This window comes from Halyomorpha halys, unplaced genomic scaffold (genome assembly GCF_000696795.3).
Source record: "Halyomorpha halys isolate HHAL.00 unplaced genomic scaffold, Hhal_1.1 Scaffold407.1, whole genome shotgun sequence".
NCBI lineage: Eukaryota > Metazoa > Arthropoda > Insecta > Hemiptera > Pentatomidae > Halyomorpha > Halyomorpha halys.
In genome coordinates this window covers 490,961-503,608 of record NW_027106991.1, presented here as the reverse complement: position 1 = coordinate 503,608, position 12,648 = coordinate 490,961, and the positions used below count along the sequence as shown (strand labels likewise).

Genomic DNA, 12,648 nt, shown 5'->3' with positions numbered 1-12,648 from the left:
GCAAAAACAAAACGTCGTACGAAACTGAAATTATATATTTATAGTGGGATATGCCTGGGGTGTGACACCAACTTTGTCGACAAATTCGATCAAAAGTGCCACTTTTTGAAATCGATTTTTGCCTTTCATCGATGTTTTCGAAAACAGCTCTAACAGTCGGCAGTCTATTGTTAAATTAATTGGTCTTTAATATCAGCTAGGTTATATCTTATCCTCATTAAGATGGTCTGACCGGGCTTAAGTGAAGAATTTTACAAAGATCTTCCTCTTAAATATCTTTAATTCTGTTTACTTAAGACAGTGCCCGATGTTTCCTGATTGCATTTAAGCCTAGTTTTTTTTTTACAGTTGCATTCTTGGTGGGAACAAACTTTATGTCAGTTATTCCCACCTCGAGAAACTCTAAAATACGAATTTTTATAGCATCAGAAAATATATATATATATTTATAATTTTCGCTTTCCTTGGTCTTTGATTTTTTTCTTTTCTTTTTTTTTTGGAAATTCACCAAAATATCGACAACTTTAATTCGAGCCCACTAATTCCCACTAAACGTTTGATCGTATATTGGGTGGTAAGTGTCAGTTTTGATATCCCAAATTATACATAATTCCGAGTTGGATACAGAAATTTAGTTAGAGTGGGATGCCGAGAATACGGTACTAATTTAAATAACAGCTGCAAGTTTTATTCATTGAATAGGCGTGCCATTGTGGCCTTGCCATGTCTGTCAGGGTCGCAGGCGTGGTCTGTCAGTATAGTATGCTTACTATTTTACTCCTGAGTATTTCTATTACATTGGTGGTTCGGCATACTCGTATGAGACAGGACCAAAAGATACCTCTGTGTTGGTAATTGGAGTATAGAAATGATTAACCGTTTAGGACTGGATTCCGGTGCATTTAATCCATCTCATTGAGTAAAGAAGTGTGAAAATAATTAAAAAAATTAATTATAAAAAGATGATCAGGGTTGCAGTCAAAAAAGAACAAAAAGTTTATAACTAATGTCCAACGTTTCGCCCCACCTTGCAGAGCTTCCTTAGGGCTAAAAAGATACAAAAACAACTAAGAACATTACAACAATAAGGTAAATTAAGGTAGGATGCATATTATGTAAAAAAATAAGTGATAAGAAAATTATGTATAAATAAAAGGAAGGAAGACATAAAATAGTATTAATATATAATAAACATGAACAACATTTTTTTTAATTTTATATTTTACGTAATTTTTAATTTTTACAATGTTTTATTCATGTTTATTTTATATTAATACTATTTTATGTCTTCCTTCCTTTTATTTATATATAATTTTCTTATCACTTAATTTTTACATAATAGGTATCCTACCTTAATTTACCTTATTGTTGTAATTTTCTTAGTTGTTTTTTGTATCTTTTTAGCTCTGCAAAGTTTTTGACCGCAACCCTGACCATCTTCTTATATTCAAAGTAATACGGTAAGTAATATATAAGTAATTAATATATACATATAATTTTAAAAATTAGTTTTTATCACAATTAACTTGAAAACGGATTTCTGGTTGTTCTAAAACTCTTAATAAATAGCTAATTAGACAGAGTAACGAAATTTTTTTTTTTTTTTACTTTATTAAGTTTATTCACAACTGTAAAAGTATTTTTACAACCAGCGAATGAGAGAGAGAGAGAAGAGAAAAAAAAAAAAAAAAAAAAAGTCGTTACTTTATCAAATTATTAAGAGTTTTGGAACCATCATAAACGCGTTTCTGTTTTATGTGTAATAGAAATTATAAAATAATTTTAAAAATTATTTGCAGTGTATGTTCTATCTGTTGTTTGTACGTAGGCAGTTCGTAAGTCTTTATGTAAGTTCTTGTTACTGATGTAGGGGGGAGCACTACTGATCAGTCTTAGAAATTTTGATTGAAACTGTTGCAGTTTCAGTAAGTTAGTTTTTTTGGCATATCCATAAATTTGTGCACCACCGTAACATGTTAATTCGGTTAAATGGTATGTCGTAAACTGTTACCGCCGTAAGATATTTGATTTTAAAAATCCACATATATTAGAAACAGTAGATTCGACGCCATGCTGTTTAATTTCTGATATCGTATACTGTTTCAATTAGAGAGTTTACGTCTCTGCTTGTATCTGACAGCCCTGACGAAGTGGAATGATACGTTGGTTAGCAATAAATAGCTTTCTTTTACTATTTTGATACCTTTATATATATATATATATATATATATATATATATATATATATGCCTGCCGTATATCTTCTTACGATATTTTTTTTTCTTCAAATTTTACTAAAAAGTGATCTGAAGTACTTTTCATTAGTCCAAAATTAATACGAAAAAACAGTTCTGCGGTCCTGAAGCTCTTGCTGATTAGCAAATTTATTAAAGTAAAAAAAAAAATATTTTTTTTTACTTTTTCACTTATAGTTTCTCAACCGTACATACGAGCGACAAAGTGATAATAATACATATGATTATCATAACTTATTTATTAGGTTAAATGGCAACGTGGTAAACCGTAAACCGTCTTAAGTCAAAAACCTATTTTTGGCTTTTCAAAACATAGTTTTGATTTTTAAAATGTGCTTATATTAGAAACAGTAAATTCAATGCAATGCTGTTTAATTTCTCTTCTTTATACTGTTCCGCTATGATTTACCGTTTAGGAATTATCGGCGAAAAACAAAAAAAAAAAAAAAAAAAAGTCGTTACTTTATCAAATTATTAAGAGTTTTGGAACCATCATAAACGCGTTTCTGTTTTATGTGTAATAGAAATTATAAAATAATTTTAAAAATTATTTGCAGTGTATGTTCTATCTATGAGATTGATTTTATGCTTAGGGCTCCTGTTCGAAATAGTTCAGTGCTTAAAATTTATGGTTTCATCAATCTCATATAAGTCTTTAATATTTATTTTCTGCTTCAGTATTAATTATTTTTAATAATTCATTCTTTGTTCTGAATATTCACGATGGTCTGAGAATACTGCCGTGTATGTTTGGACAAAATTGTATCTTATCTTTAAAGAACATATAAAGTTGTACGCAGAATTATTTTTGAGTGATGTACATCCCATACATTATTAGCCCAATGTAGACTTGATATGAGATGTGCTACCACATCTGCATTTATTTTATATTATCTTCTCAGCTCAAATGATGCCTGAATTGTCGAAATGTGACTTGTTATTCACTGATATTTGAGACACTAGAGTTTCTTTTTCTGAAATTTTTAAGGATTGAGATTTTCATTAATATATATTAAGTTGATTTATCATATATTTTTCTATTTTATCTTTGTATCGAATAAAACCTGAAAACTATGTTTATTTTTTTTTTCAATTTTTATGACCCTTACCTCACTATTTTTGACATTGATAGACTATATTTAGAACGGTGAAACTAAAATCATAAAAAAAAAGCTATAAAAATAGCAGATTCTATTACAGAGATACTTTCAGAACACCATGGCCAAGGATCGGCCATGAAAGTAGCCTATAATTTACATCAATTATGTAACATTCGTTTTTGTAAACATACCATTACAGAAAGTTGTAAATATACAGTTATAGGTGCCATTTTTTTTTGGTATAATATATTCATGGTATCTATCAATTATTACATTATAGATGGTTAATTGTTAGCTATTGCCTACAGCAGGCAGGAGGTCTGTAGCGGCGGGTAAACATTTAATTTGATAATATTTGTGGTATGATGTTAGAAATGTTACATTATTAAAAATGTTAAATTAACTATTATTTGAGATTATTTTATTAGTAAATAGAAAGGTGATAGAAATCGTTTTTTCAGACCTAAATAAACATTCATTGATGTTTGATAATATCGAGTTCCGATTATGGCCGAGTGTGGGCCTGTGACGAAATGAAAAAATAAATAAAAATTGGTTTTTGTTTTAGTTAGGACGGAGGACGGGTTTTATACTTTAATTTAGGGCCGTTCGTAGCCGAGTGAGTTGAAGCACCCGACCTGGGGTCGACTTTTATTTCTGTGGAGGGCCCACGAAATGGAAACTTGACCCTCCATGGTTAGAATAGGGTTGTTCTCTGTAGATAACCTACCCCCTCCCTGTGCGTCAGAATTTACCAGGAAGGGTCACTAAAAAAAAAATTATTTTTAATTTTGGATTTTATTTATTTTGGAACTTAAAACCTCTAATTTTTGAGGGGACTTTAATTATTTTGACTTGAATGCCGGCTCCTGATTAAATGTCTCTTATTAACCTATCAATACACTCTATTAGATTAAGTGGGGATGGCTTCTTCCATCTTCAAAAAAATACTGTACCTTCTTTGATCCTCTACTTCTAGTTCTTGGAGAAAATTTTGATGGGCCCCCTCTATCTCATACCGAAAAATCACAATCACTATCGTGACTGTCGGAGCCAAATACTTTCTCTGCCAACAGCCATAACTATAATCAAATTAACTTTTATTAAATCTTTTACGTAGTTAAATATGCAGTACTTCGATTTCATAGCGCTTCTTCGATACATAAATATCAATTATATAACAAAACCAAGTTGTACATGTATGTTACCACTCGCTCACTAACTAATTGATCACTGTTCTTAAAATGGAAATGCTTATGAGGTTGAAATTATTTGTTCCCCATGTAATGTAAATCTGCAAGGCTGGGTTTCGAAAAATTTGAACTATTGTGGTTTATAAAAACATATTTATAGTACCTAAAAAAAAAAAAGTACTTAAAAAATATTCATCTCGTGGAAGATTATACCTACTCATTAAAAAAAAAAATAATGGGATTCTTTATTATACAAAAACTAAAATTATCTGAAACGGACTAGAATGAGCAAAGATTTGGACTTCAGATACATGTTTATTTTGTAAATATTCCAGGTTTCCATGGAAACCCATTTTATCTTTAACCTTGCATACAAATGAGAATATTCCACTTATTTATTGATCATTTTATCAACAAAAAAAAAATTGCTTTGCACCTATTATGAATGATGCGATTTGGATGGGTTTAAAAAATAAATAATAAAGGACTTTTAGTTGTTTAAAAAAAAAGAATATTTTTAATTCGAAAAGAGTTATTAAAACCATATAACGGGATGTAATCCCCAAGACGGGATTCTATAATTGTAACTTTTAAAATTTGGAAATAAGTTTTATGAAAGATCTTTAATAGTGTAATACGATGCAAAGTCACAACCATAATAAATTGCAGGTATATTCGTGTTTGGTTTCTATGTCAAAGGTTTTCAAAAGTGGTATAATTGTGAAATTTTTAATGATGGAGTAGTTTTATAACTTTAGGTATAAATGAGTTACAGTCAGCTGTTACTGAAAAATCAGCTTATCGACATTAGCTGATCGAATGTGTATGTATATGTGCTGAACCCAATAAAGCCAATCTTTTAAAGGAGTCCAAGCCTATAAAGCAAAAAAAAAAATAAGATATTTTTTTTACATTTTGCTCTCGCCGATAATTAAGTTATAAATACATAAATATTCTATTGTGTTTTTTTTTTTATGGCTCAATTCTTCCATTGGGGCCTATACAACCCCAGAGTGGTAATGTCAAGATTCATTTGTCATGGAACCGTGAAATAGATATTGGCTGATCCAAATGAGTATCGAACCAAAGTTGACTCCAATTTTTGCCCAAATTTGGGGAAAAGTTGAGGACTGTGAACACTTGAGGCGGATCCACACCTTCGTCGCTTCCTGCAAATCCAAGATACCTGCAAATTCTTGGTAAGCAAAGAAAGAAACAAATGTCGGCATCCAGTATGAGTTACTGACAAAAGAACCAAGAAGATGGCGCTTGATATTATTATTATTTTTATTTATCTTGAAAAATTCTTATTGTAGAAGACATTTAACAGTAGTATTAGGTTTGTTGTTATTATTCACATTCTAATTATATTATATTTTTTATTTTTTACAGTCGCAACAGCAGTCACCACTCTCACCAACTCATCACGAAGCTATTACATGGTTCCTCGTTCTTCCTCCAAGTCGCCGAGCAGGAAGGAAGCGAGACACAGCAATTGCCAAAGCACGACACTTAACTCTAGAACAAGTACTAGGCCTCGGGACAAGAAGTATGTTCCTGGGCTGGTCACGAACCTGATGTTAATCTGCCCTTGCGCAGTGCACTCGTGCGATCACCTTGAGTGCAGCTGTGGGTCACAACAATTAATCTCATTATTGCATTATAACTCTTCGCATTGCAAACTGCTTCCTTCAACAAAAAAAAACCCATTAATCATCAGCTATTAATTAAACTTAAAAAATCTCTTATAACTTTAGGTCCATGAATATTTACTCTTACATTATGTAATTTATTTATAAGTCATTTATATTTATTTATTCAATTTTATATTAGAAAGTTTCGTGACAATTCCTTCCTTCAAGAGTCTTAATTTCATGTATATTTTTCATCTATGTTTCGCGGCTCTTCTCATATCTTCTGGATGAACAATATAAAATAATATCAATATTTTAAAATATACAACTTGTTTTAGTGTGAATGTTGCTTTTAACATATAACAGTTTGTTTTTTTCATCTACTTACCGATATATGGAATATATAGTAAGTGGAACTGGTGCGATCGTACCTTTCGAGTTCGGCTTTTCGATAGAAATACACATTTATAGATCTCTTGAGTCAATTAACTTTTTCGCAAATTGTACTAAATTATATATATAGGGCATGTAAGAGTAGAGATAAAAATAAATTTCACACTTTTTTAGGGTTTTCTCATTAATGGGTGGAACGATTGTGATTTAAATCGATAAATCAATGTGTAATTAAATTGTAATTAATATAAAATCAGTGTTACCCTCATGGAAATATTTTAACAGGGCTTAAATGTCGAATATATAAAAAATCTTCCTCTAAAGAACCTTCAATTTTGTTTACTTGAAAAAAATAAACAATTCCCACTGTCAGTAATAATAAACAATAGATAAATATAAAATATTAAAGTATTTTAAAAATAACTAAAGCAGAAAAAAAGAAATATCTGATTCGTACCGAAAAAGCCAAGACCGTTCTTGATCGGCTATCTTTTCCGATTGCATAATGACGTCATTACCCTTTGTTAAACTGTTGTAATCTTGACAAGAACAAAATTTATATTAGTTATTAGAACCTCGAGAAACTCTAAAATATGAATTTTTATAATAGAAAAATAATTTTTTTTTTTTTTTTCAAAAACCCCAAAAATAGTGAGAACTTCAAGACCAGCCCACCACCGACACAAAACATTACATTCAATTTTTTTTAATAATTAGGTTAATTATTAACTACTTATTATTATTTAATTTTTGAACTATTGTTTTGGTGTTTGCATTATTGAAATTTGGTTATTGTGAATTACAGTGTGCCCGATAATAGGGTAATAGTCGCGAAACGTTTACAAATAATGCGGGCATTTTTTTTTTTTATATATATATAATCCAAAAATTACTATGGAAGATTTTTTTACTTCAACTCATTAAAATATTTGCTGCTATTCCAGTCTCTGAACTTTAATTATTAATTTATGTATAATATTTTCAATTTCTTGAGACTGGTATTTATGTTTTAAATAAATCAAATGTTGAGTGTTAACACTCTTTATTATATCAACAATCCAACGTTTCGGCCATCTTCAAGGATAATCTTTTTTTTTAAATTTATTTAATGTAATTTACAACTGTACAAATAATAAATACAATAAGTAAATATATGGAATGTTTCATTTTACATTCCATTACACTTAAAATCTTGGGAAGAAACACCCGTGGGCGGTACTTCAGGCATTAATTTAAACTAGAAGGTCCCGCGGCCATCTTCTTTTCAGACGCCTCGGAGGATTATGATGGATTGTTAAGGATAAGAGATTAAAAATTAATTGGTGAGGATGAGTAAGGAGTTTGGAATGGAAAGACTCATATCTGTTTTGGGCCAAATCTGCAACGAATGGAATGTTAAGGTCTTAGTGGATGCGGCATCCAACATCAAGGATTTTACATAGGATTTTGGACTGTAAGTATTGGATGCGGGAGGAATTTGATGGTTTGGTAGAGCCCCAAAGCTCAATTCCATATGTCTAAATCGGTCTGATTATCATAGTGTATAATAATTTTTGTAGTGAATGGGAAGTTTAGAGCGTTTATCAAGTAGGTGTTTTTGCAATCGAAATCTACGAGCAGTTTCTTGTTATTTCAGTCTTGTATGTGGTTTCCAAGTAAGTCTCTTGTCAAGATGGAGTCCTAAGTATCGAATCTGTTCAACAGGCGTTATTGGAGCAAGCACAATCATAAATATAAATTTACTCCTCACATCCAAATTAAAAAAGGTTTTGCAGGCTATTCTGCCCAGGTCATTAATTACAAGGCAAATTACCCTATTTTGTTATAATTTCATTAATTTTTAAAACTTTAATGTTAGATCATTTATCATATTGTTTAAACGTTGGGCTGTTGATATAATAAAGGGTGTTGAGACTTAACAAGGATACCATTTGATTTATTTAAAAGAACTAATTATTAAGATCATTAAACCATAACTTATTCGCTAAGATGCACTGGTTAGGACATATCGCTAATTTGCTACTTTATTAAATTAATTAACTGACTGTAAGATTTTTAAGAGTGACAGATATGCGTCTCCGAAAAAAAAAATTATTTATCCGCTGATGTATAGTTCATGGGCTAGATTTTATTACATCGGGCTCGTATATTTGTACTTATTAAAATAAAAATTAAATTAAATTTTTAAAAATTCGAATTCCCAAATCTGTACAATCCTTCTTCATAATAGAATAGATTAAATTGAAATTTTGACAATAATAGCCCACACAGAACTTCGGAGAACAGTATAAAGACCAGGTCCAATCCTATTCAGTTCTTTGTGCAGTTAGTTGATGGCAAGGAACAAAAGGTCCGGAATGGAACCATTCAAAGTGGATTTTATAAAGAAGCGGAGAGAATATTGAGTAGGGGGTTTTCACGGAACAATGAGAAGAGCTTTTATAATTGAATGATGATAAAAAAAAAATTAATAATGTAATTAATAATAATGTATAAAGAATGACAATTTGATATTAAACTTTCGGTCAAAACTTTAGGACTAGATCTGTTGAATAAAAACTGCCGATGTGATTCTTGCACATTTTAAATAAAATCGATATTACTCTCTTTTATCTGTATTTCCTATTTTCGTGTAATTTAACCTACAAGGCATTACGTTTTTTCTCCAAATTTTCTCCAAACTGTTATTTAGCTTTTGAACCTGTTGATTCTTTTTTTGACTTATTTATTCATTTAATTATTTATTTCATCACCACCCTTGAAGAATGGTGCCAAAATTGGCGGACTAATATCAATTCCAATAAATCCCACCAAATCACATTTACCCTTCTTCGTAAACCCTTGACCTCTTGCCCTACTAGTATCCTTTAATAATACCTCAATTATTCCTGTCGAACAAATCCGTTACTTAGGTCTACATCTGTACAAACGATTGGCATGGAATCCTCATACAAGACTGAAAAGACAGGACAAACGGGTTTGAGCTTTGGGGCTCCACTAAACCATCAGATTCCTCCCGAATCCAATCCTTACAGTCCAAAATCCTTAATGCTCCTTACTTTGTCACAAATCAAGTCATTCATCAATCAGTATGGATTATGTTCGATTTAAGTAGTGTTACTTTTTCTAAACTTTAAACCAAATACGTTACATTAACGACACGCCTATATCCCATCCTAGATTCCAACCACATTATCCCAGATCACCAGTTTGGATTCCGAACATCCCACTCCACTATCTAGCAGTGCCATCGTGTGGTTAATGTTGTCTCGTCTTCATTGGAGCGCGGAATGTACTGCTCGGGAATCTTTCTTGATGTAGAACAGGCTTTTGATCGAGTCTGGCACCCAGGTAAGAACCGTAAATTCCTACCCCCTACACATTTTATCATTATCCTTTCTTATCTCTCCGACAGGTTATTTCAAGTAAGTCAAAACCTCAATGTCTCATATGTTGCCGGTTTGGCCAGAACCAGATACCATTTCTTCCATGATAAACTTCCCAACCACCCAAATCCACTTGTTTCTAACCTGGCTTCTCCTCATTACCTAATACTCCTCCTAGGCGTCTGAAAAGAAAATGACCTCGAGATCTTCTCCTTTAGAAATGTTTTTGGAGTTCTATCAATGGGTAGATTCTCCACATGTTTGTATCATGTCGCTATGTCACCTACAGAAAATTTACTTGTATATATTTTTATACAGTTGTAAATAACAATAAATTAATTATTAAAAAAAAAAAGTAATTATTTGTTTTTTAAACTGATCTTCTGCTGTGACTTTTGTCTTTGATTTTTTTTTTATTGCTATATAATGGTAAATTCTTTTAATTTGTTTAACGGATCTTACGTGGATTGTGAATCACTGGAGAGGGGAGTTGTGAGAGAAATAAAATTGTCAATTAAATAGAATAAAATTGTTAAATAGACGATTATTGATTGTTAAAGGAAATTATAGATAGAAAATTTTTTTATTGTATCATGTAAATATATGTAATGTATGTATGCCCGATCATGGATTGGTATGCTATGTATTGTAGCAATACAATGTATAAGGCAGCATGGCTAAATAAATCATTTCTCTCTTTTTAATTATTTTTGGTATTAATAAAAAAAAAAATTAAATTATTGTTCAATTTCTGTCATTAATTATAATTTTATAAAAAAAACATTCAACGTCGACTCGACTCACTTTTGAATCTTACCATTTTCGATCTCCTTCAATTTTCGCTTAATGTTTTATAAGTATAGAATTCGAAAAATGTGATATTTTATTGAGATATGTCCTCTTTTTTTTTTTTTTTTTAATTACAGAGCAGTTAAGTCCTCATAAATATTGTAAAAAACGTAGAACTACATGTTTTAGAATTACTGGAGAATATTCTTTAATTTAGCTAGAGAAATGTGACATACCGTCATTTTAAAGTATATTCCATATTATTTTATAAGTCATGCAAGACTATATAGATTAAAATAAGTTAACATTTCTCAAAACCTAATTTAAAAATATTATTTTAATTTTCTCAGAAAATACACATTTTAAAATTTATTCCTTCAATAAGTTGTATTGATATAAACAACAGAATACAAATGTGATACGGAAATGGCTTCGATGTTAAAAAAATTAAAAACTCAAGCCTAAATCTTTATTCATATTAATAATATGAAAGAAAGGTACAGATATAGTATAAAAATAATATATTAGGCTACAATAGATTACAAACAGTCAACTAACAATTCTCCAATTAAATCTTCTTGGAATATTTTCTATCAAATTCTTAGCATCAGTGGAAAGATTCTGTTTTCCGTTTTGTAGCTATTAGTTTTTTTTTTGTTTTTTTATATATATTTTTCAATTTGTAATGATGCAATCCATTATATAAACTCGCTCAAAAAAAAAAAAATGTTTACCCTTCCCGATGAATCGGATGATGCAAAAATAGGACAGCCGATCGCTATCGTACCATATCGGTTTAGTTTTTCCCTGGAAAGATAATTTTGAAAAACAACCCTTATGACTGATAAGATACCGTGACGTAGTGCTGATAAGGGAGGTCATCCTTCGAGATGTGTGGTCACTAACAGCTGGCAAACACCTCTATCTTGAGGTCGGCTCAAGGGTGACCGTTATGCAATGATGTATATAAATATATATATAGACACACATACATTATACCTATATATATATATATGACATTAATGTATGTGTGACAGTCTTTCAAATTTCGTTTATTTTTTTATTATTCTACATCAATAAACAACATTTTTTTAAGTCATAAAAATTCAGATATCATGTTTTAAGCCGGAACGCCTCATTTAAATATTTGAACTTTCTTTTTTCGTACCCTCCCGTAATAGATTAATTTACAATAAGTAATAAGTACTTATAACAGAAATATGTAAAAACGGCGTGAAACGGCCATTTTTTTTACCGTCCTTTTTTCTTTTTTTTTTCTTCTTTTTTCTTACCTCCTAAAACAAATAAAAACAAACAAATTACAATATATACAAAGGAAAAATATATGTACATATGCCGGCGGTTGAAAGCATCTTGTTTTGCCAGTATGGCATTGTAAGATAGTTTGCCGGGTCCGCTGAAGGCGGTGTCGTCGGTGATGGCATGTAGTTTGCCAGAAGCTCTGAAGTAAGGCTACCACGAAGGACGGTAAAATAAAGAAAAAAAAGTTCTTTTACCGTCTTTTTTTTTTTTCTTACCTCCTGGAACAAAGAAATAGGCATTTACAAATATATATATTTGTATGTTTTGCCGGGGTGGCATTATAAGAATGATTGCCGGGTCCGCTGAAGGCGGTGTCAACAGTGATGGCATATGTTTGCCTGGATGTCTTTTACCGTCCTTTTTTTTCTAACCCCCTGAAAAAATAAGAAGAAGCAAATTATAATATACAAATGAGAATGGATGTACATATGTTGGCAAATTATAACATCTTGTTTTGCCAATATGGCATTATAAGATGGGTTACCGGGTCCGCTGAAGGCGGTCTTTTTTTTTTTTTTTTGTTCGAAACCTCTTCATTTTTCATTCAAATACAAAATACAATAATATATGATACAT

General features: G+C 30.8%; 1 protein-coding gene across 1 annotated transcript in view; it reads left to right on the top strand.

Moving 5' to 3' along the window:
* The window catches only part of LOC106682330 (uncharacterized protein C6orf163 homolog), a 327,193-nt gene that overhangs the window by 282,622 nt on the left and 31,923 nt on the right, over positions 1-12,648 (top strand). The window contains exon 3 of the mRNA XM_067045332.1: positions 5,940-6,176. The gene's annotated coding sequence lies outside the window, so the exon portion shown is untranslated. The remainder of the gene's footprint in view (positions 1-5,939; positions 6,177-12,648) is intronic.